This window comes from Strix uralensis, chromosome 3 (genome assembly GCF_047716275.1).
Source record: "Strix uralensis isolate ZFMK-TIS-50842 chromosome 3, bStrUra1, whole genome shotgun sequence".
Taxonomy (NCBI): domain Eukaryota; kingdom Metazoa; phylum Chordata; class Aves; order Strigiformes; family Strigidae; genus Strix; species Strix uralensis.
This window is the reverse complement of record NC_133974.1, coordinates 68,221,425-68,245,350: the sequence shown is the minus strand read 5'-3', so window position 1 is coordinate 68,245,350 and position 23,926 is coordinate 68,221,425. Positions and strand designations below refer to the sequence as shown.

The window sequence follows — 23,926 nt, the reverse complement described above, 5'->3', positions numbered from 1 at the left end:
TTACTGTGACTGGAATAGAAATAGAAATTACTGTGACATACTCTTGGTGTTAGATGATTTTGGAGGTTGTTTTTCAAAAGTGTTGATCTTTGGAGGGATGGGTATTCGAGTGACCTTCTAACTCTGAGCTTGTATGTCAGCCTCCAAGTGGTCATCCACATCGCAGTCCAAATGCAACAGCCTCCAGTAATGTTTACTGTCTGTCACTCTCAATATATTTTGTGATCACTAACATTCATGAAAATGAGGGGCAGAATTAAAAAAAAAAAAAATTAGTCAAAAAAAAAAAGAGAAAGGTCAAGGCAAGCTATAGTGTGGAAAATAACAATACACTTGATTAATTGAGTAGTGCTGGTGGAGTATATCATGCCAGAGACAATCTGATGAGTATTTTTTGATTTTAAATGCCCTCTGTGCAGGTTATCAAAGTAAAAAAAAAATATTGTTTGTCTGGGGTTTCATGCATTATTTTTTGTACAGCTCTGGTATGTCCCTCACTCCTTTTGTGTAGCTTTGTGCCAGAGATTGCCTCTGATCTGCTGTTTCTAAGTCCCCTGATGCTGTCAGACAGCAGATCGGTGTGGATCACTGTGGAACCTCCTGCTGCAGTTTATCCCCTGTTTGCAGCTGTATTTTCTTTCTCATATTCTCTTCCCACTTCCCCTCCCGCTTGTTGATGCGGCTTATTTGTGTTCGGACATTACAAGCACAGAACTGAATTGCCATTGTCAGCAACGTAATTCTTGGTTACTGAGAAACTACTGCTCTTGTTCCTTCCAGAGTATAGCTGGAGTGTATGGGGACACATAGTTTGAGGAGAAGCTTGTATCATGGTTGTGCGCTGTGCTTGTTATGTATGGAGAAGAGGGCTTCAGTCTGGGTGGATGTCAGTCTGACATATTTTACAGGCAGTTGATTCATCCATCCATTTTTTGTATTGCATAGTAAAGTGTACTAGTGCTGTTGTGTCTGTAAAGTAGCTTCTGATGTCAGAGAGAACTAGATACCAGCTTTCTCATTGTTAGTAAAATAATGGTGAAGTTCTGAAACAAAGAGAAATGCCAGGAAAGTAAGACTTGAGACTGTAATTTTTTTTCTTAATTCCTTAAATTTATTGGGAGGAAAGGAGAGGAAAGTTTTTTCAGATCATTCATTACATTTTTTTCTTTCATTTAAAAATACATATTTCTGAACGGTTATTCACAGGCATATCTTTTTGAAATTAGAAGCTATAGTGTTTTTTTAAATTCATAATAAATTGTATGTACTTGGGGAGTTTTTTAAGCTTAATATTTAGACCTGATTTTCCTAAACAATTCAATGGCTGTATCTAATCAAGCTAAACATTTGGTTTAGATCCTTTGTCAATTTTGTAAAACCTTGTTCATTTTCAAATGAGCAAATAGTGTTTATTGAAGGTGGAGAAAGAATTGCCAAAATACTGTTAAGTCCTAGAGCACAGCAGTGTTCTACAGGCACTTTCTAAATACCTGTGTTTGTAAGGCCTCTTCAGCTCTGTTGATGTGAACATTTATAATGCAAAAGCCTGCATATTTGCTTCTTCAATGCTGTACTTTGTTGTAAGAAAGGAGTTATTTGGGGTGAGAGAGTAAATTATCTGTAGTTTAATATGTATAAATACGGTTTTAGGATTGTTTTAAGACTGATAGGCTCAGTTTTGAGAAGTGATGGCACAGTTACGTGAAAGTAAGCTGGCAGCGAAAATTACATTTCAGCTTCCATTAATTTTTCTAATTATGCCCAATGTTTGCATTTCCTTACAACATTGCTTGTGAAAATGAAGGTCTTAATTGATGGCACTGGAGATTACCACTGTCTAGCCGTAGAAAATACAGTTTGGTCACGAACTGTGTGTATTTTCTTACAATTCTCTCTTTCTGTAGAGACTATATTGATTTGTATGTTTAGTTTCCAATCTTTCTCCCACCAAGATTTTGAGTGCTGGGTCCCCAGTGTATTCCTGTCAACACTAGCTATTTCCATAATTGCCGGAACCACATACTTAAATACCTCCCATATAATTTCCATTTTCAGATTTCTCAACGGCTTCCATGCTTCTGCTTCACCTAGAAAGAATTTGTCTTTGCCTTAAAGAGGGTCTTCTCTTCTAGGACTTGCTATTTCTAAGTGTGTTTTTGGGTCATTGATATTTCTTTCTCACCAAAGGAAAGGCACTAGGAAGTCTCTGCCAGAAAGATCTTTGTGAAAGATCTTGGAAGTTGTCAGGTTCACAAGTAGTTCGGTCGACTCTTAGCAGCTGCTCCTTAGGCCCTCCTGCTCTGCCAGAAGTGGTTTGTTTTGACCTCCAGGATCTCCCCATCTCAACTGTGAGCAGAGAGGCAGTAAGCACTGAAAATGGGACATGACTTGTGGCCTTGAAAATCTGTACCATGGCTTTGACTGGGCTAAAGAAGAAGGAGTCTGAGAGAAAGGGAATCAAATGGAGAATTACAAACTCATTTCTTACAGGACACTGAACAGCAGGAAGGCAATGGTAGCTGGTGATGGCTACCAACCTGGATTAGGTTTGAACTGATTCACTGCAGATGAAGGACTGCATTTCACTTTGTTCCATGTGTTGTGATATATTTCTGTTCATGATGTAGCTACTTTGTGGTCATTCTTTTTGATTGATGTGGTGATTTAGGACTTCTGTTTTAGAGTATTCATTTTCCAAGAGTACCATTAACAGCCAGCAAGAAAAAAGGAAGGAGAAATGTTTAAATAAATTATTCCCCTGAAAAGTTCTCATAGTTTTTTAAAAGGTAAATGAAGTGATGCAAGGTAAATGGTTAGGTTCAGTTGTTAGGGACAGATTGATTAAATGTCTCCAAAGAAATCTGCAAGCAGAAAAAGAATGAGTTGTATGTCTTACTGTATTTTCCTGTTGGAGACAGCTGGCCATGTTTAGCAGCGTCCTTTTGTGGGGAGGATGCTACAAATAATTTCTCTGGGAGGGAAGATTCTTTTTAAGCCTTCAATGGGTTGAGAAGGAATTGCTTTTGTAGGTAAGTCAGAGTTATTAGGAAGCAAAATTTAAGCAGTTCAACAGAATGGATCTGTCTAACACTCAGAAAAATATCTGGTTTAAAGGAAACTTTTATAACATCAAGCCTGGATGTGAAGAATTGAGGATGTATGTTCCTTAAAAATTCTAAGTGTACTTTGGAAGTTAAAGCTCTCCATGAAATCTAGATAATGTTTTCTTTTGTACCTGTGTGTATCTGGGAATGCAGATACCTGGTCATCTGTTGGCATTTCTGAAAATGAGGGACTGGTGAGCCCTCTGCATGTGCTTTCTGGCAGAACTCTCCGGGCAGGTGAGTGGTTTTCACACCTTTGCGCTCTGTTTGTTAGGTCAAAAGTGTTGCCAGTTTTGTGGCGTTTAGCCGTACTGCGGGTGCCCACAGCCAGCCGATTCGGCTCTCACCGGGTCCCCAGCCTGACCGGCGGTGCAGCCTTGCCAGGGTGCCTTTGCTGACTCTTCCTTGTGTTGGCCAACGTGGGCGCTGATTTACCGGCAGCCCCAAGCTGGATTCGCAGGTGTCAGGCCTCCATGGGTTTCCCAGTGAGCCGCCTGTTGCTTGAGCAGCTGGCGATGTCTGTGAGGGAAAGGCTGGGCTGGGATCACGGAGTGGAGGCAGGTGAGAGAGTGAGAGGGAGCCTCAGCCCCGGCCAGCGTACGGCGGTTGGGCAGTGTAGGAACCCCCCCAGCCCCAGCACAGAGCTAGAGGTGCTGCCTGCCTGCCTGCCTGCCGGGAGGGACGGGGCTCTCCCAGGTGAAGGGGAGTGCTGCTGAAATCCCGGCGATGGGGCATGGTGCACCACCATGCCTTCCGCCAGCCGGGGCTGCCTCTGGGTGCTGTTAGCAGTCACTGCTCTGCCGTCCTGCTTGCTACTGCTGGATCCCATGCTGTGGCTCAGTAACCCAACTGGGTGTCTGGCATTTAAGTATATGTATACTGAAACATACATGTCCACTACTCTGTGCAGATTCTGTTTGTGAACTTGTATTTATACTGTTTCAGAGCAGTCAAACATTAGATATTACGTATTAGTATCGTACTTATGGGAGGTGCGCCCTTTAACAATAATTTTTTGTTTGGTTTTGGACCATGGAGTATGTTCTTCGTAACTTAATATTTACACTGTTTTATGCTTGTTATTGAAGACCAAATACAGAGTACAGGAGACACTGACTTGCTTAGGTGGCAGCAAATGAAGATGTCCATGGTGCTAGTTAACTGCGTGATGTTGTGGCTGGCCAATGAAGTGTAATAAGGGCAAGAGCCAAGCCACTTTGGAGGTATGAAGAGTCAAGGAAGCATTAGAGTAATTTAAAAAATGTAAACTGTGGCTAAAATCTAAAAACATAATTTCTTTAAATTCTTTGTTATTTACCAGGCTTTCCTCCTGAAAACCTCTTACCCTAGGATGAGATGCAGCTTGTAGAGCAGGAGGAAGATTGGCTTCTGTCTGGGGAGATTTGATTTAAAAAGATATGACCCCAGCTTTATCTCTGATGTGACTTCTCATTGCTGTGGGTCTGTCTGTACGTGCGTGTGTCTGGGTATATTTCTGAATAGCCTGTAAGTTGTATTATTCACATTTTCAGAATAAAGAGAACGCAATTAATTTGCCTTTTGTATCAATAACTCTGTTTATAGCTTTATCTACATCCTCATGCATCGGAGGATGAGTCAATACAATTAATAAGCAAGAGTTTCTTAATTGTTGTTTCAAACACTTATTTACGGGGATTCACAGTCCAAGAGAGTTTTCTTTATTTAATGCGGTAGACTTTTAGGTTGCCTGAACCTACGTTTGTTTCAATCAGTTGTGATATTACCATTAGTTTTAGTATGAAAAAACGTTCAGGTCTTAAATTGAAAGTTTTTTTGTTTGCTGCCATGTGTCTTGCCATTGGAGACAGTGATGCTAGTACAATGTTCATTTGCTATATCTTCAGTGGTTACCTACAATATATATCAAAATATTTAAAAACAGACTTGTCTATCCAGTGATTTAAAATGATTGAGTAATTATAAATAAGGTGATTGTAGTCACCGATAGGGAAGAAATGCTTTCTTAAGACCCCTTTATGTCAAGAGAATAGTTCACGAGGGAGCTCCAATGTTGTGTCTTCTTCTAAACCAGGGATTTTCAATGTTTCAAAATGAAAAAAAAAAAAAAAAGTAGCGCTAAACTGACAATGCAGTAGTGAAAGGAATTAAGTGCTTGTCAAGGACCTACCCAATGGGAAATCTGAAATTCTGTATCTGTCCACCAGACAGTTACAGCTTCTGCATTAACATTGAAAACTATTTTTCATTGCTTTGATAGCATGCCTGAAATCTGGTTTGGAGCTGGGCACCAAAACAGTTTGGCTACAACTGGACACTTTTGCTTGCTATTGTGAACAGCAAAATATTTTCTGTAAGCCTGGGAAGAGCACAGACCCTGTTAGTGCAGAGGAGGAATATGTGAAAACACACAAATGTACTAGCAGAGCTTGATGTAAACCTCTGAATGTGATGAACTTAGTATCTGGATTTGTTATGTTTTCAGGTGGGACCCTCTTCCGATATGTGATCTACAGCGAGCTACTTTGAATCATACAATGACAATGTTATCACTGCCACATCTCTGGGAACCAGTTATTCATAAGTATACGGTATGTGAACGTCTGCATCCTACATTAACCGTTGCTTGTTGGAACAACGCAGAAACAATAACATGAAGGTGCTAAAAGTCACTGAAGTAAATGTTAAGCCACATGTGCAATCATTTACACTGAGCCATTTTAGCAGATGTTTGTCTGCTAGGCCTGGTCTGTATGCAGAATAGTGAACTGCTTAACTTGAAAATGTATTTTTGTACAGATACTGGTAGAAACATTCTAACCATGTTTCCTTTTGATGAAGTTATACTGGTACGGTGATGATATGTAGATACACATTATCTTCCTCAAGAAGGAGGGGGTCGTAGCAGTAGCGTGAAGAGTTCTGTACTTTAACTGTATTGCTGCTCGTAAAACAGTACTATTTTTGCATTTAGGAAAGGTCTTTAATTGCTTTTCTCTTTCATTCCATTTTCAATTTCTGGTCAATCTAAATTAGATTAATTTCACACACCAGTGAACCCCTAGAGAAGTGTAAATTAACTCCATTTTACCAAACTCAGCCAGATGATGGCAGTTATTCCCTTGATGTTTAGCTTTACATCACCCACCCTCTTTGACCAAGATTTCAATAGGAATTAAGTCTATATATTGAGCCTTTTTTCCTCACCCTGTGTAAGGAATTGGAGACTGAGACCAACATCTAGTGAAGGAAGGCTATTTAATTTGTGGCCTGTGAGGCTAAAAATGTAAGGTCACTCACAGCTGGCATGTTTTTCTTTTCTACTGTTCTGGCTTGAAATTGTTAATACACACTCAGGTCCTGTAAAACCATGAGCAAACTGGTATTATGAGAGTGGTTACATCATTGTTTTATGTTCTGAAGCAGTTCGTAGCACACCACATAGCTGATGCATGGAGCATCTTCATCTGATTTATGGCCCCAATGCAACTCCTGCTGAAGCTGGTGGAAAAATGTTTCTGCATGCTGATGGGAGTTGAATTACACTGCACGTAACACCTGGGACTTTTGTTTAAGTGATGTTCCCTGCATGGATTTTTTTTTACTGATTAGCCACTTTTTAGAGATTAAGTATTAAAGGTAAAAGCATAAAACAGAATTACAAGCAAACGGATTGCCAAAATAACCTAGAAGAGGACTTGGAAAGTGCTTGTCTAGTTTCAGAAGTTATGAAGTGATGAGGTGACTGCTCCAGAAGTATATATCTGCGTTTAATACACTGTATTTTTATATATAAGCTTGAAGACAATGTTTGTCAGAAATGTGAATGATTTGCTGCTATGTCAGTGATGTGAGAGAGGGAAAGCAAAATAGAAGTCTTACAGAGAGTGGGAGAGAAAGGTCATGCTTCATCGATCAGTTTACTGTGTTTTGGGAGAGCAGTTCACAACTCAGGTGACTTGTGTGCTGAATGGTAAAGAGGTTTCCAAATCTGGCTGGACTCTGGATCAGTCTGAAGAGAAGTTCCTGAAGGTGACATCTCCCACTGAAGTGAGAGAGTGTTGATCCTGCTTGTGCTGTGGTGGGGCTTCTAGCACGCCTGTGTTGCTACCCTCAGTAATCCCTGCTGGCCAAATACCCTCAACATGACCCTCTGCAGACTTTTTAATGCATTTGTTCAGCTGTCTCCTCTATCATCCATATCTAAGCACCCTTTCAGAAGGGATATAGAAATAATAATCTCTGTTGCTCCTGTTTCTTCTGAGATGATTCATTTTTATATGTTAAGAATTGTTTGCTGATATATGTTTTTGTAAATAAGTTGTTTTGATGTGTGTGGGAGCATTGGTAATGGAAAGCTGGTTTGAAGAAGATGAGTTTTACGTTCTGCAGGGACACAGGTCTGGAAAGGACCCAGCAGGCCATCTGGTCTGCTTTCCTGCTGTCATAGGTATCTCGTCATGAAAAGCATGAATGCGTCTTGGTTGACATTTTCACTTTTTTGGTGGAATGCAGCTTTTCACTGGTGGAGGGGACCTCTCAGAGAGCCGAGGGCAGGTGGCAGGAAAAGGTGATTGTCAGAGTGGTGACCGCTTGCAGATCTCCATGTTCCCTGGACACAAAGAGCAAGCAGCCATCTCGCTGCTGTGCTTTTAATGAGCTGTAGAGCAAGGGATGCTGTGTCTCGCACCTTGTGAGGCTTCTTCTGATACACAGTAATAACCTTCACGGATTTGCCATCTACCCAAATCAAAATGAAATTTCCTTTGACCTGTAAATGCAGGAGCCAGAAGGAAGTGAAGGTCTTCGTGTTTGTTTTTCCTTTGCAAACGTTTCAGGAAACTAATCTGCAGGAGCACAGCTCATCAAAGATCGGCCTGCCGGAGGACGAGGCTCTGCTTATTACAGAAAAGCTTCTGAGACAGTCACAGCTGAAAAGATTACACACTTCCACAGGAAATTAATTTTGATGTAATATAGTGAAAGAATGACAAAATGGAAAGGGCATATATAATGTATTTGTGATTATTAAGCGGTAGAGAAATAAAAACTTGAGATCCAATAAAGTGCATGTAATTTAGATAGGGATACAAAATTCCCAATAGTTTTTTAAAAATTTGGCCCTTCACCACTTTCCTTTGCTCGCTCTTGGTGGTGTTATCTCAATGTGGAAAATTATTAACATCTTGTAAAATTATGTCAACTTTTGGGCATGCTAGATTATAAAGCATTTAAAACAAGTTTCAGAGCAGTCCTATGGAGTCCAGTTAGGTTGCATTCTTCAGCAGAAGGTGCATACGTGACACCAGATGGGGCATGAGAGGCAAGAGCTTCCTTCTTTGCTTCGTCCTTCTCCCATGTGGATGTGCAGTGCTGACAGAGGGGGAAGCTTTCCTCCTCCATCTGCCCGTGCCCTTTGCCAAGACGCTGTGCGGTGCTTCATGGTGGTGGAAGTCCCAGCCCTGTCCCAGCTGTCGACCAGAGGCCGGTGTCACAGGTGCGGTCTGGCTGCAGACCCTCTGGGGACCGTTCAGGTTACACATGTGCTAAAGAGATCTGTTGGTACCGAGGCCCTTGCTGCTTGGCCCAGGACTTGGGCAGGTGACGAGTCCCCTCTTCCTCTCCTCCTCGGGGTCAGTGTAGATGCCACGGTGAGCAGGGCTCTCTCCTGGCCAGGTGCTTCATGGCAAAACGTAGGTTTTCTTTCAGAGGGGACAGTAATAACTTGCAAAATTTTAATAATTTTTCCTATAAGATCTGGTTACCTGCAATTGGAAAGAATAAGCAGGACTCTGGCAGATTTAACTTTATTAACCATCATAAATCCTTTCCCTTTTGACTCTAATCAGTCTCTGGAGTCCTTTTAATGCTCTTGACATTGCACTGGCCTTTCATCACAGCACAATATACATTTTCCTGTAACTAGAAAACTGATGGGGGGAGCCTTACGTGAACCCGAGGTAATGGATGCAGTGATGGGGATGTGCGACTGTCAGATGATTGCTGCCGGTGAAAGGAGGAGAAGGAGCTTATTCTGTCAGCGTGGCTCTTCCCTCGGTGGAGGGCAGGAGAGGGGACCTGAAGACACAGGCTCTCGCGGGGTCTGGCGTGCACCCGCAGGCACCCAGGAACGGGGGACGAGCTGCTTCACTCTGACCCAGACAGAGAGACAGCGGAGCTTTTGTGTCTTCTGCTGGCAAGCTTGGGGATGCTGGGGGCCGAGTCCTGCCTCAGAAAGCCCCTCTATGAGCAGTCCCCGGGGCAGGTGGCCGCCGGAGCCCACTAGCGGCCAGGAGACTGGCCCAGCCCCCGGGAGCTGTTGGCCAGGAGGAGGCCACCTGTGGCACCAGGACCGGGCAGAGCTGCTTGAACGGAGGCGCTGGGTGAATGGACCTTTTCTGTGCTGGGGACAATGCTAAAAGGAAGGAGTGTTACCAGGTGGTCGAGGGGCAAGCACCTAAGCAACAAACGCCTTCTTCATAAAGTAACTACCTGGGTCATTGCCTTTCTTTCCTACCCACAGAAAAAATCCTCCGGAAAGCAAGAGGGGAATTCCCCGGTTGGTAGTCTGTCTGTCTCTCTGCTGTCCAGGAATTCATGGGATGGAGAAGGCATCCCAGGAATCTGCCCCCATGTGCAAGGAAGCTAAATTCCCTCTTGTTTTTCCATATACGCAAGTCAGCAAGTTTTTTCAGAAATTGCTTTAATTTTAAGCCTAATACTATGCAAATATTTAACTTTGCACAAAAAGGCCTCAAGCTGGCTTTAGACCGTGGACAGGCTTCCAGCTGTTTTTGCAGGTACAGATCCAATGTTTATGTACATGAATGGTTATTTATTTATTTATTAATTATGGTGATCTTTTTATAATTAACTTGGATATTTGTGTACCCTTTTTATGCCTTGAACATAAAAATCTACATATTTGCAGTGTGTGTACAGCCATTTTCAGAAGCTTTGGCAAAAAGCTCAGTTCTGCTGAAGTTAACCACAGTAGGCTGAATCTTTAGATGACACAGAGTTGTACTGGCTGATTTTTTCCTCTAACTGAAGTGCCCAAAGCTGCGCTCACTATTGAAATCCCACTAGCCTAGGTTATGAAAGAAAAGTGTGGAAAGATCTGGTGCCTGCTGCAGGAGCTTTGTACTGTAACTTGGTTGTCTGGACAAATGGGTACAAAAGAATATTCAGAATGAGTGTCAAGAGCGTTAGCAATAAATACGTTAACTAGGTTTCAAAAATCTGCTTAAATGCTACCTTGATATATAATACTTGGATGTATCCACATATATTTCACATACGTATGCTTTCTCCAGCCCTTGTCTCAGCTGCATGCCTGCAAACAGCCTCTTATTAAATAGGGAAAGTCCGAAGTCTTGTGGACCTTCTACAGTGTGCTCAGCATGTGAGCTATTGACTTCACGAAGACGAGAATAGCTATGTCAAATGTGATTCATTTGCATGTGGCAAGATAGAAAAAGCAAACTCTGTGTGAAGATGAGCAGACAAGAAAGACACCAAATGCCTTAAATACTAAGGGAGTTAATGCTATGCAGTGATTTTGCTTCTGCTATAGGAAGTGTAAGAACAGTATGCTTCCTGGCATACATCACCATCTAAACTGCAAAAGGTTTCAGTTCCATGGCAACACGAAGAGCCCGATTGTGCTGAAGGTGTATGTATTAATGCATTCAGAGTGAGGGGTTGGGAGTGAGCTGGGGAAAAATAAAACATGCCGAATGTTTCCTGTTTATTTATTTATATACAAAGTAAAGCCTTTGTTCTTAGAAAATCAGAACTGACATGAATACACCTGCCCCCCCCAATTCTCTCTGATTCTTTTTTACATGTGGTTTTCTCAGGCAAAAAGCAAATTAAGAGGCTATTTTGTTGTTTTTTTGTTTTGTTTTTTTTTAAATAAGACTAAGTGCAGTAGCACTTGAATGTTGCAAGAAAATGCTATTAATTCCTGAGACTGTTGTATATCCCTGGAGAGAAAGACTTGCCTGGGGCGGGGGGGAGTATTTTTTCCAAGATGTACTGCTTTACAGAGCAGAGTGAAACAGTGTTTGGGTTTTTTTATTATTATTATTTTCCTTAATCTTTTTGATCTGCCCGCTTTCTGCCTTTCTCTACATCCACCTCCAGTTTCCCCCACCTCCCCTGGCTGAGGAGCAGGAAACAAGACTGAGCTGTTTCCTGACATCCAAAGAAATATAGAAGTATGAGGAAACGGTGTGTTTTGTTTTGCCAGCTGACTCAGATTCGCAGACCTGCACTAGGAAGGCACCTGCTCCCAGACAAGGTCAGGAGTCACCCTCCGGAGCAACTGGGCAGTTGGCCAGGAAATAACCGAGAGCTGATCATTACGTGAATTTTGTTTGATCTGCTCCGTTGGTTGCGTGAATGTAGGATGGGGGATTGTGACAAATATATTTTGCTCAGGGTAGAGAACTACCTAAGACTGGTCCTGCCAGCTGTGCTGATGGGCAGATGAATTGCATATTTCCAAGGTTTAAAGTCAGACTGGGTGGTGGGGGAACCTCCAGATGTTGGTATTTCTGAGACTAAGAGCAGTGCTAATCTGGCATGGTAAACCTGACAGAAACTGGCAAGTTAAACTGGATTTACAGCTGCTTTGCATTGCTAAAACAGGCAAAGCAGCCAGAACATATCAGTGGATCTGGCCTATAGATTTCAGTGAGGTTTCTCTGTTTAAGTGGGGAGAGAATATAGTTCTGGAGTTGGAAGTTGGTCAACTGCTCTCCTCTTGCTGTGCCAGGAGGAATAAAATTTGTCTCTCTTATCTGCATCATTTTTTTTTTTTTTTGACTAGCAACAGGAATATTTTTTTTCTTAAAAACAGGGCTTGCTTTCATTGAAGTGGGAAACCTGTCTTTGAGATTCTACTTGGGAGAAATTTGTCCCTGTTCAGGAGACCGGTGCAACATGGGTAAATCTTTTCTAAGGGAATAAGTAGAATTGAAATTATTAAATGACCCTGTCTTGGCATTGTGCAAAGGGATGGATTTCATCCTCGAGGCAACAGACTGCAAAGTAAGAAGGTGTCATTTTTAAACAGCCACTTTCTTAGGGAGAGCAGCACTGGTAAGCCTGAGCCACTTGCTAATGCTGCATTTGACACTTTCCCAAATTTGTTGTGGTTGTGGCTTCTCGTTTCTGCACAGTCCTTCAAAGCAAAAAAAAGAGATGTACCTCATTAAATACTAGCATACGCTTCCCAAATTATGTGGCACTTCTGTTTTCCTGACTTTTGATGGAGGACTGTGCTTACAACCTTGAATGAAGAGAAGGAATCACTCCAGCCAGAGCGTAGTAAGGGAGGTGAAGGATTCCTGTGTAGGTGTCCCGACCTGGCATAACCCTCCCAACAGGCTAGCTGCTGTTTGCAAGCACCTTCCCAGTGGAGCACCACATTCAGCTTGGCAGGAAGGATGAAGAGAAAGCACCAAGAGGAACATCAAAGAAAGAAGAAAAGGAGGAGAGAAATCAAGGACAGGAAGAGTGAGGAAACAGCAAAGGCAGAAGGGCGAGCAGAAAAACAACAGGGGGCTGGGAAGAGCACAGCACAGGAAAGAGATGATGCTCTGGTGCCTATGAGAGAAGAGTTGTTTTTCAGATGTGATGTAGACAAAAAAAAAAAAAAAAAAAGAGCAAGAAAATGAAAATACATGAAATGGGAGAGGATAGCAAAGTGATGAGGGAGGAGAATTCAGATTGACATGAACAGAAAAAAATACAGAAAACACACATGAATTAATTTCATACACTGGTCCAGCCAATTTTAAATAGTAGCTTCTAAGTTTGTAGCAGCAAGACCTTATGACATTCTCCATGTGGAGGTTTTGGGGGCTGGTGGGGAGCAGTGGGGCCACATCAGGAGGCTGCTGCAGGCACCAGATTGGATGGTTGGAGGCAGATCTCTTCTGTGCACCTTGACAGGAAGCCTAAAGCCAGTATGAATATCCTTGAGGGAATTGCCCATCCTGCATTTGAAGACTGGCAGTCAGAAAAACATGTCCAGTTCTCTCTGAAGGTATCTGAGGAAGGGCTGTTGCCATGCAGGCAGGGATAAGGGCTCCATCTAGATCCCTCTTCTTCCACTTGTTCAAGCTATCTAGGCTACCAGAAATAAACAGCTGAATGGAAATTTTAGTTCTGGCTGTGAAAAGAAGCTTTTGAATGAATTCTAACATCAGATAATGAATGTCTTCTTTCCTCCTCCTCTCCACCTACTTTGTTCCTAAACATTAACATTTCATGTCACTTGAGCTAAGTTCAGTGTCAGACTCACCAGATCCTGCTGAAAAATACACCCCTCTTTTGTGGCAAGCTGGAGAAGATGAGAGGCTTGTGGTGTTTTTCCTTTTCAATTTTTGCTCCACTGGGAGAAGCAGCTAAGGCTGTGTGAAGCTGTCTCCTTCCCACTCTCCTCAAGTTCACTCCTAAAAATGCTTCTCCCTCAATGGCTTTCCTGCTTCTCTGAAGGAGGCATGGCTTGGCCCACTTACTGCCATTGTTTGCCAGGGGATGTTTTCTCAGATTGCGGTGACTTTCATCATGATAGGAGGCTGAAGAAGATTGCTGTGGAATAAGTCATGGGCACCGCTAGCTGTGCCATTTGAAAATCATTACTTAAGCATGAAAGAGAAGAGGAGGATCTGGAATTATGAGATTTAAACCCTGCCCAAAGCCCCAAACCTCCAAATCATTTCTGTCATTTCTGCTTCCTGTGTTCTAAACACTTGGGCTGTACTTGCGTTATATTTTTAAACTTTCCTCCTGAACCGCAAAGGTGAGAAATACCCTTTCCCTGAAATAGGTTGTTTTGTGGGCAGTGGTACCAGTATGTGTTCTCCCATAGCCCTCTCCCCTCCACCTTAGAATCATAAAATCATCCAGCTTGGAAAAGACCCTTGGGATCATCGAGTCCTACCATCAGCCCTACTCTACAAAGTTCTCCCCTACACCATATCCCCCAACATCTCATCTAAATGACCCTTAAACACATCTAGGGGTGGTGACTCCACCACCTCCCTGGGCAGCCTATTCCACTCCCTGACCACTCTTTCTGTGAAAAATTTTTTCCTAATGTCCAGTCTGAACCTCCCCTGTTGCAGTTTAAAGCCATTCCCTCTTGTTCTGTCACTAATCACCTGTGAGAAGAGACCAGCACCAACCTCTCTACAATGTCCTTTCAAGTAGGTGTAGAGAGTGATGAGGTCTCCCCCTCAGCCTTCTCTTCCTCAAACTGAACAGTCCCAGCTCCCTCAATCTCTCTTCATAGGATTTGTTCTCCAGGCCCTTCACCAGCTTCGTTGCCCTCCTCTGCACTCGCTCCAGCACCTCAATATTTCTCTTGTATTGAGGTGCCCCAAACTGGACACAATACTCCAGGTGTGGCCTCACCAGTGCAGAGTACAGGGGGACTATCACCTCCCTACTTCTGCTGGTACCTTCTCACCCACCTCCTTTACGTGGCTGCCAGCAGTGGGGAGGCTGCAGGGTGGCCGTGCAATACCCGAGGGCTGACCTCGGGGCATCGGTCTGTCTTTCCTCCTCAGAGCCAGATACAAATTTTCTCAAGACTTGTGAGAATGTAATTACTGAAATTTAGTGAAATTTGTTGTCTAGGAGAGAAGATATGAATGTCTGCAGAGGTGGATAAATGTGCATTCGAATAGTGGTTTGTTGTACAGGAAAGGGCATGGTTCTCACTGGGCAGTCGCATCTTAAAAACAGCAGTATGTGGTAGTATTTACAATAAAGATGAATGTTTTTATGGTAAAAGCATGGGGACCTGAGCTTACCTGAAGACCTTAATAATTTTTCCTGCTGTAGAGAAAGCAAGTGGTGGAGAGGCACAAGAAGGAAATGTTGGTGAAAACAAACCTGTTGACAGTGAGCACAGGCGTGTCGCCTTTGGTGGAGTGAGTAGGGGTGTTCCTGTATCGTACTGTAGTTACTCAGAGATGTGCTGATACTTGCTTATTTTGATCAGTGATGAAAAACAGAAGCAAAAAATTTAATGTGGCCGTGGGGTGCTGTAATACAAGGCTGAATCACCTGAAGTCAAAGCCAGTCTGAGGTGGAAATAAAACGGCTGATGTCTGTGTAACCCCAAATCTCTAAACCTGTACCTGAATTTAATTCTCAGATGTTAGAGAAAAATCACCTTTTCTACAGATGTCGTGTGAGCAGGGCAGCCATTTCTGCATGACAGGAGGAGGTTTTTGTCCTTCTTTCACATTGGTGTCCAGTCTGGCCATTAGGAGTCAGATTTAACTCTCAGTGTTTGTTTCAGGTCCTGTGAGTCTTTAATTCTTTTCCAGCAGTAAAACAATTATTTTTGATAGACACACTAGTTGTTTGTTAATTTGTTTATAATCAGTTTTACAAGAGGTTGCTTTGATGTGGGAGGAACTGAATTCTTTGGGTGCAAATGCTCACTGCTGACTCTCTTCTTAGTCATTAAGAGATATTTTTCACATTAAGGCGCCTTTACTTTTAAGGAAAAATGTCAAGCATTTTCTGATACCAGACATACAAAATGTGTGGTTGCCTAAACAGAAACCGTTTGCTGAGCTGCAGCACGTGAGGGTAGAAATGTCCAACCTTTGCCAGCCTCCCTGGGAGAGGCTGAACAGCCCCCCCCATCCCCTCTGGCTGCTCTGCTGCTGCAGCCGCCTGTACCAGCCCCCAGGACCTGAGACCCCATGGATGCTGGTTCCAGCTACTGACCTGTATCTCTGCCGATATACCTCCACACTAAAAGATGTCACTGTTCTTTTCCAAAAAGAACATGTCTTTTTTTGTTTTTTTCAATTCCCTTACCACCTTTCTGTATTTTTCAGCTGCAGCTCTTTTTAAGGCTCCCTGCCTCTGCAGTTCTTGCCTTTGTATAGGTTATTTTTGGAAACTGGGGAGCCAGGAGGAGGGATGAAATTTAGGGGAGTTAACTGCAGTAGAAGCAGAAAGCTCTTTCCCTTGGTGTGCTCTTTCTTCTTCTCCTTTCTTCTCGTGACCTCTGTGGTCCGACCCCTATTGCATCACTTGTTCCAGGGCAAGCCATAGCCAGCGCTCTTTGTGCCCAGTGAGTGACTTCTTCCCGCGCAGAGGCGTGCTGGTTTGCAGGCCGTGCTCACCACGTTCTCCCTGCAGCAGCCATTGTTTCTCTTCTGCTTTTCTGGGTCAGCCAGTTGGTCAAAAAGTGGTAGGTGGTCAAACAGTGTTTTGAGAGCTGTGAAGTACTGGTAGCGCTTGGGAGGTTATATGCCTTAGGGTAAATTGTATGCAGAGAAGAAGGTGTTTCCTTTGTTATTTCATCAGTGGGGCAGCCCCATCTAGGTGGTTGGCTTTTTCTTGAAATATTGGCATGTTTTTACATCAGAAGTGTTACATGCCAATTGTCAAGAAAAAACAAATATTTTTGAAGACTGGGGAATAGTGACTGAAACCTGATCTGGTGGGGAGACCAGGAGCCCACCTTTCAGCTCTGGGGCATGGGGCAGGTGGTGGTGAGCCTGGACCCCCAGACCGACTGAGCTCTTCTGCACAGGTGCAGTCGCTTCACATCTTTCATTTTGAACACAAAAATGTAGGGAGAAATTTCCTGTGAAGGAGCACCCAAGGACTTTCATTCTTCTGTGCAGGTTTTCTACAATCACTAGCGCATAGAAAGACATTGACCATACAGTAGGTCAGGCTGCCCTTTTGGTAACTGAGACAGTGTTCAGATAATTGAGATGCCTGTGATTGCCCATGAAAATTTGCTGATGTTTACACTGCTGTCAGGTATTGAAGTCACACCATAATATTTATTGTGGGATCTTGCAATGGATTTTAAAATAGATCGATATCACAGCACAAAGTGGGAATTTTCCTCATTTTTTCTGCAGTTATGAAAATGCCTGAATAGCAGTATAGAGCAGTAAATGTTAAACATTAAAAGCTGGCTTTGTGTGTACTGATAAGAGTAGATGAGTAGAGGAGGAAGTAACTTGAGTTTGCTTGGTAAAGTTGATAGGAGTATGGTGGAAATCAAAGCGGGGGATTATTGTAGACTCAAAGCAGTGACATGCCATCTTTGAAGGATGGGTTTGGGTCAGCGACAGAAGAAGTGATAACGAGGAGGACTTTAACCCTAAATTAAAAAAATAAAGAGGCAGATGATTCTCTACCAGAAGCTGCACAAATGATGGAAAAAGTCAGCCAAATATAGAGGGAATGAAATCAACAGAACATGAAGTACTCTCTTAAAATACACAGAAATGGAGGGGTTTTTACTGCTGTGCTATGGCAGAGATCAATTAAACTGTATAGAATGGTTATGCAAAATGTTCACTGTAGGGAAATCACCGTTTTCTGTAGATTCTAGGAAGGAGTGCTGGCACGCCGCTGGCAGTGATTTATTTTCACCCAGCCCTGGTGCTTGTGGCTGGTACTCAATGAAATCTTCCGGAGTAAATTATTTATTTAATTAAGAACGGCCACAGTTGTACTGAGAGACTGGCAGCACAGCAGCAGGAAGTCTGTTAGAGATTAAGTCTAACTTCTTACAGATAGGCTACTTATGTATACTATAAATTATTAAAATCGTAAATAAGTTGTATGTTGGCATTTTTGTTTAAGCTTATTATCAGCAGTTCATAATACTGAATGCGGTGTATGTACTGCCATGCGTTGTAGTCCTCTAATTTCTTGATTAACTAATCTAGAGGGTTGTGCAACAAGCTAAGACATCAGATTGTTGCTAACTGAACTTTTGAACTTTTCATAAGAAAAGGAGATGTCAGTAAGAAAAGAGTCAAATTTATGAGTGTGTAAGCATGAGCAACCCAAAAACTTTGATTTCAGTAGGCATTCCCATAAGAGCAGAGAGAAATCCCCCTCTTCTTTTGCCAAATAGACAAGGTAATGCTTTCGTCTTGGTTTAACATATTTCAGAGATAACAGTTATAGCTGGTGGTTTGAGGGAATCCCAGGGAGAGGAATTTTAATATAACTAATGAGAGAAACTGTTGTTTGAGGAGAAATCCCTGGAGAGTCTCTACAAGATTTCATATTGTTGTCTGTGTTGTTTAAAAAAAAAAAAAAAAGGTGAAACAATGTGATATGGTACTTGTGCTTTTATCAATAAATTTGATTTTTGAAGAATACATTCTGAGTTTGATCCTTGCTTTCTTTTTCTGATTGTTGAGTAATAAGAAAAAATCTTGCAACAGGAAGAGAAGCCACCTCTTTTAGAGGAAACCACTCATGGATTTCAGCTGTGTGCTTTGGCATGAAGGAAAAAAAATGGACAAACATTTTGAAATATATCAGAAGTGGGCAGTTTTGAAACATTGGACATACTTGGTTTTGGACAGGCCTAATAAGCAAATCAACACAGAGCTAAATTCACCTTCCGTGGGCCAGTTCCCCTTTTGGGGGCGGGGAGGGGGTGTGTGTGCAGCAGACAGGCTGCCAGCAGCCAAGGTGGGGCTCTCTGCTTTGCATGGGGTGGTTTAGACCTTCCCCGCTCCTCCTCCTGCACTTCCTCCCCGGTCCTGCTGGCTGCCTGATGGTCCTCGCTGAAGCTGTCAGCAGCAATGTCTGAAACACCCCTTGACTTTGAGAGGTCTTTTTTTCTCTCTGCAGCCGTGGCTTTCCAGTGCTGCTGAAACTTGGAACAAGCAGGTGGTTGGGGATTGAGGAAGGGTTTCCCACTGTCCTGGCTGTGGCTTCACGTTCTGGAGGGGCTGCTTCTGCTACCTGTCCTCTGTGACCTCCTGCCTGAGCCCATGCTGGACTGGTTTGGGCAGCTGGACGGGCAGTGAGTGGTTGGGTGGCCTGGGATTTCTAATGGGTTAGCACCTTGGATTGGCTCCCCATGGGCACAGGCAGACTCTAGAGCTGGCAGGAGACATGGCTGGGGTCGCAGCTCACCATTGGACTGACCTTGCCAGAGCACGAAACTGCATCTGCAAAGTGTAGATCAGATCTTGTACGTGCAAGGTTGTTCGCACTTGAGTACTATGTTACATCATCATGGTAATCAGGAATGGATGCTGAGAAGATAAAGGTGAAGGACAGCAGTGTTTCCTATGCTGCCCTTTTCCACACCCCACTTTTGGTGACCCCAAGTCACTCTAGATGGAGTTAGAAATGGTTATACATTCAGAACTGGCTTTTTATTGGCAGCACCTGAGAACAATCAAAGATTGTGCAGATTTGCAATCAAACTTCAAACTGAAATGAATGTGATTTCAGAATAGTTTGTTTGCAGTCATTGTATTTTTTGCAAAGAAATAAAAGGCTTTACAGTATCTCCTAGGTACTCCTAGTTACTGTGCACTGGAATCATAGAATCACAGAATGGTTTGGGTTGAAAGGCATGTGTAAAGATCATCTAGTCCAACCCCCTACCATGGGCAGGGACACCTTCCACTAGACCAGGTTGCTCAAAGCCCTGTTCAACCTGGCCTTGAACACTTCCAATAATGGGACATCCACAGCTGCTCTGGGCAACCTGTTCCAGTGTCTCACCACCCTCATTATAAAAAATTTCTTCCTTATGTCTAATCCAAACCTATCCTCTTTCAGTTCAAAACTGTTGCCCCTTGTCCTGTCACTACAGATCTTGGTAAAAAGTCTCTCTCCATCTTTCTTATAAGCCCTCTTTATATATTGAAAGGCCACGACAGGGTCTCCCTGGAGCCTTCTCCAGGCTAAACAACCCCAGTTCTCCCAGCTTTTCTCTGTAGGAAAGGTGTTTCATCCCTCTGATAATTTTTGTGGCCCTCCTCTGGACATGCTCCAACAGATCCATGTTTGTCTTGTGCTGGGGACCCCCGAACTGGATGCAGTATCCAGGTGGGGTCTCACAGGAGAATCATCTCCCTCAACCTGCTGGACATGCTTCTTTTGATACAGCCCAGGATACAGTTGGCTTTCTGGGCTGCAAGCGCACATTGCCAGCTCATACCCAATTTTTCATCTACCGACATCCCCAAGTCCTTCTCTTCAGGGCTGCTCTCAATCCATTCATCTCCCAGTCTACTGATACTGCAGGACCTTGCACTTGGCGTTGTTGAAGTTCATGAGGTTCACAATGGCCCACTTCTGAAGCCTGTCAAGGTCCCTCTGGATGGCATCCCATCCCTCAACTGCACCACTCAGCTTGGTATCATCCACAAACTTGCTGAGGGTGCACTCAATCCCACTATGTCATTAATAAAGATATTGAACGGTATCAGTCCCAAACCCCTGAGGGTCTGATCTCCACTGCACATTGAGCTGTTGACTGCAACACTCTGTATGTGGCCATCCAGCCAATTCCTTATTCATTGAACATTCCATGCATCAAATCTGTATCTCTCCAGTGTAGGGGGATGGGTATGTTGTGTGAGACTGTGTCAAAGACCTTACAGAGTTAAAATAGATGTCATCAATTTCTCTTCCCTTATCCACTAATGCAGTCACTGTAGAAAAATATATGTAGAATAAACCTGTCATGTTTTGATGGTTAACTTTATTTGGTCCTTCAAGTCAAGTGGCATACATATGATGTGAACAGGCTGCTGAGACCACCATTATTTTTCATCATATTGTAAAAATACTTTTAAAGAATTTTGGTAAAGAACAGAACTCAAAAGTATTTTTAAGTAATATCTTGGAATAAGAAAGTACACTTTCCTCAACTTAGAGTGACTCAACTGTAAACAAGCTAGTTATTTAACAGACCCAAACTGAGTACAGTGAAATGAAGAACCCTCAGATCCTTTTGGTGCATCTGTAGAAGAAGCTACTGCTATCAAATGCTAATTTCTCATTTCAACAAAACCTGGTTCCAGGTGTTCAGGCAACAGCTTTCCTTAGTTTCATGGCTTGATTTGCTTTAAAACTTTGGCATAAACCCTGTAATTTACTCTTAACTGTGCTACCAAATGTAACCAGTTTAGACTATATAATAGGTAGTGATAATTTGAAATTTAACTTTAAGTGTACTTATTTCCAAAAATAAAAATGTTGATTTTCATGTTAAATATCTAAAATAAGCACAACTCCCACCACCACCATCCACTGTTAGATTTTATCTTAGATTTCTTCAGGGGTGTTTGCATGCAAAGGGAAGTATCAGATTCCTACTTCCAAATAGAGAAAAATCATTATGTAGTTTCAGAAGCCTCTACTTCTATAATATTTTAATTTTGCTTTTCAGTTATAATCAATATTACCTGTTTTGCCAATGCTAGCATTGGGAGAAAAGCCCTAAGAGATTGATGTGCAGGCAGAATGAGAATAGCGTGACTATTTTTATGTTTCTGACATCAGTGTCCTGGTTTATCTAATGTTGTATGACACGGTGACTAAATGCTCCATACTATTCCATCCTCAGTGAGCCAAACATCTTTTCCAATATTGCCCCTTGTTTCAAAAGATCTAGAAACTTTTAAAAAATAATTTGCTAGTTTGGGCTGTTCACTTACTGTCTGTTTGGAAAGCTAATAGTCTCTTTTCATAAACAATATTCTTACACCACATTGATGCATATTTGTAATTGGGTACTCCTGGATCAGTAAGAGAGAATTCATCAACTTCCTACTTCAAATATGGCATTTTTAAAACTATCATGAAGCTTTGTTACAACAGGACTTCTCTGCACTCTTTTATTCTCATTTAGATGGGTACATTTAGTTACCGTCATGGTTCCTGTTCTGTCCTTTACCCGTTTCCATTATTTTTTCTCTATATTGAAAAGTAATACATTTTTACTGGTGGGAACAGTAAAAGCTGCTCCTACCAGGTCCTCATTTTTCCACATCTCCTTTTACCCCATAGATAACACCTTCACTGCCCATCTGTCACATTCCCACATCTGCACCTATTCTGTACAAAGGTTTTCTGGGTTCCTTTATGTTTCAATAAAACAGGCTTTTGAAAAGTCTGTTGGCTTCCAGAAGTAGTTGCACAAATCAGCCTTGTGCTAGGTCTCCTGTATGAGAACTGACAGAACTGACAGCTGGTTGGGGAAAAAAAAAAAAAAAAAAAAGAAGAAAAGGAAACTGCTAAATATTTCACTTTCCAAATGAAGTAAAATGCCTGCTTTACGTGAACAAAGGGTTCTGACTATTCCTTGTTCAAACAACCCCTTGGTCTTTTAATGATGTAGAGATTTGGATTGCATCCCCTTAATAAGTATTGACCAAGCCTGTGGTGTCCTTCTCCTGGGGATGTGTGTGAAAGTAATGTTAGCTGTAATGTTGTCGTAAGGTGCTAGAGAAACAGAGCCCCAGGACCCTTCCAAAATGTCTGACCGCTGTGATTAACGTGTTCTGTGTTTCAACAGGCGTATAGCACGTGGGAAGTTAACTTTCCAAGCACAGCTGGATGTTGCAGGAGCAGCCTGGTGCTTCCCAAACATTTGAGCAGTTACTGCTTTACAGTTGCTGTTCAGACACAGAAATGAGAGAGTGTATGCTGTAGCTTTCTTCTTCCCAATAAAGGTATAAACAGACCTTTTGAGAATTAGGAATGCAGCCCTAAAAGTTAGTAAGTCTCACAGTATTTATGTTGAGCTTCAGATCCTGGTCTCCCTTCTACGTTTACTTTGATTAATGGTTCATATGGTGCTATAGACATCTGTGCGGCTAAATGCACAGAGACAGACAGGTCTGGCCAGCCTCTGCCTCATGCAACTGGGCGAGGAGGAAGAGAACAGAGCTTTAACCCTGCTTTCCATGCAGCCTCCCCACTTCTTGTGTCCTTTGAGTGGCCGGTGGTGTGACTCAGAGCAGATGCACCCACTGGTGGAGCTGCCAAAGAGCTGTCCTGGCAGCCTGCGCTCAGGGCACCTCGTGCTGCTCCTCCTTTGGGTCCGGGGACACCACAGGCATGGTATCTCCTGGGACAGTTCTTCCTTGTCGGGGATTTCCTTCCAGCCAGGGGATCTCCTGTTTGGGATTTGGACATCGTTTTGTTTGCCTCACCTGTCACACTAGAGGTAGTGTCCAGGGTATGTGCTGGTATCCCTGCCTCATGGTTTTTACACCTTTGAGGATGCAGCAGTGCTGCAGGCATGTCCCCGCAGCAGCCATGCAGCGCTGTGCTGATGGGGCCGTGTACCTCAGTTGTACCTGATACAGCCCTCGCGGAGAGGGGCTGGGGGGAGAGGGAAGGGGAGCACGGTGGGTGGAACGGGGAGCGCATCCCTTCCACAGATGTCAGAGTGAAAGATGAGGCAAGGTCTCCACTTGCTCAGGCTTGCGTGATGGCGAAAGGGAGGTCCCAGGCTGTGAGTTGTGAAACTGTCTGATCCATCACTGACTAACGTAACGTGAATTTCAGAATGGGTGGCAAAACATAATTTATGGCTTAGAAGCTGTTTAAAGGCTCCTGACCAAGGGGGGATTATAATACTTCTGAAGGGATGAGAAGCTTTGTGTGTTTCATGTGAAACGTTGCAGGTTATATTTTCCTGTGGAATTTGCAAACTTGCCACTTCACAGGTTCTTGGTGATTCCATACTATACACCTTTATATCTCTTCTATTTTTCATGACACTTGTATTATTTATTGTAAGAGCTCCTACAATTGAGAGCACTAGGAGATTTGAATGTTTTGACTGTCACATCTTCTGTAGGAAGGAAATTGTTTTATTCCAGGGCGTTGCACTGAGTGGGCACAGCGAAAGACCCGGGAATGACAGGAGGAGAAAAGAGAGACCGGTGCTAGGTGTCTGCAGAAAATTGGTTAGGATAATCAGCTAGAGGGCACCAATGAATATTTCTTCCTAGGGCTGTTAAATTAGGCCATGTGGA

General features: G+C 42.9%; 1 protein-coding gene across 12 annotated transcripts in view; it reads left to right on the top strand.

The window, feature by feature from the left end:
* Window positions 1–23,926, top strand: part of HIVEP2 (HIVEP zinc finger 2) — a 142,859-nt gene that overhangs the window by 31,203 nt on the left and 87,730 nt on the right. For 10 of the 12 annotated variants that reach the window (XM_074862710.1, XM_074862713.1, XM_074862700.1 and 7 more), the window contains one exon: window positions 5,590–5,695. The exons of 1 other annotated variant lie outside the window; for it this stretch is intronic. The gene's annotated coding sequence lies outside the window, so the exon portion shown is untranslated. Of the gene's footprint in view, window positions 1–4,425; window positions 4,611–5,589; window positions 5,696–23,926 lie in introns of all 12 variants that reach the window. One more of the 12 variants, XM_074862706.1, reaches the window with a different exon arrangement.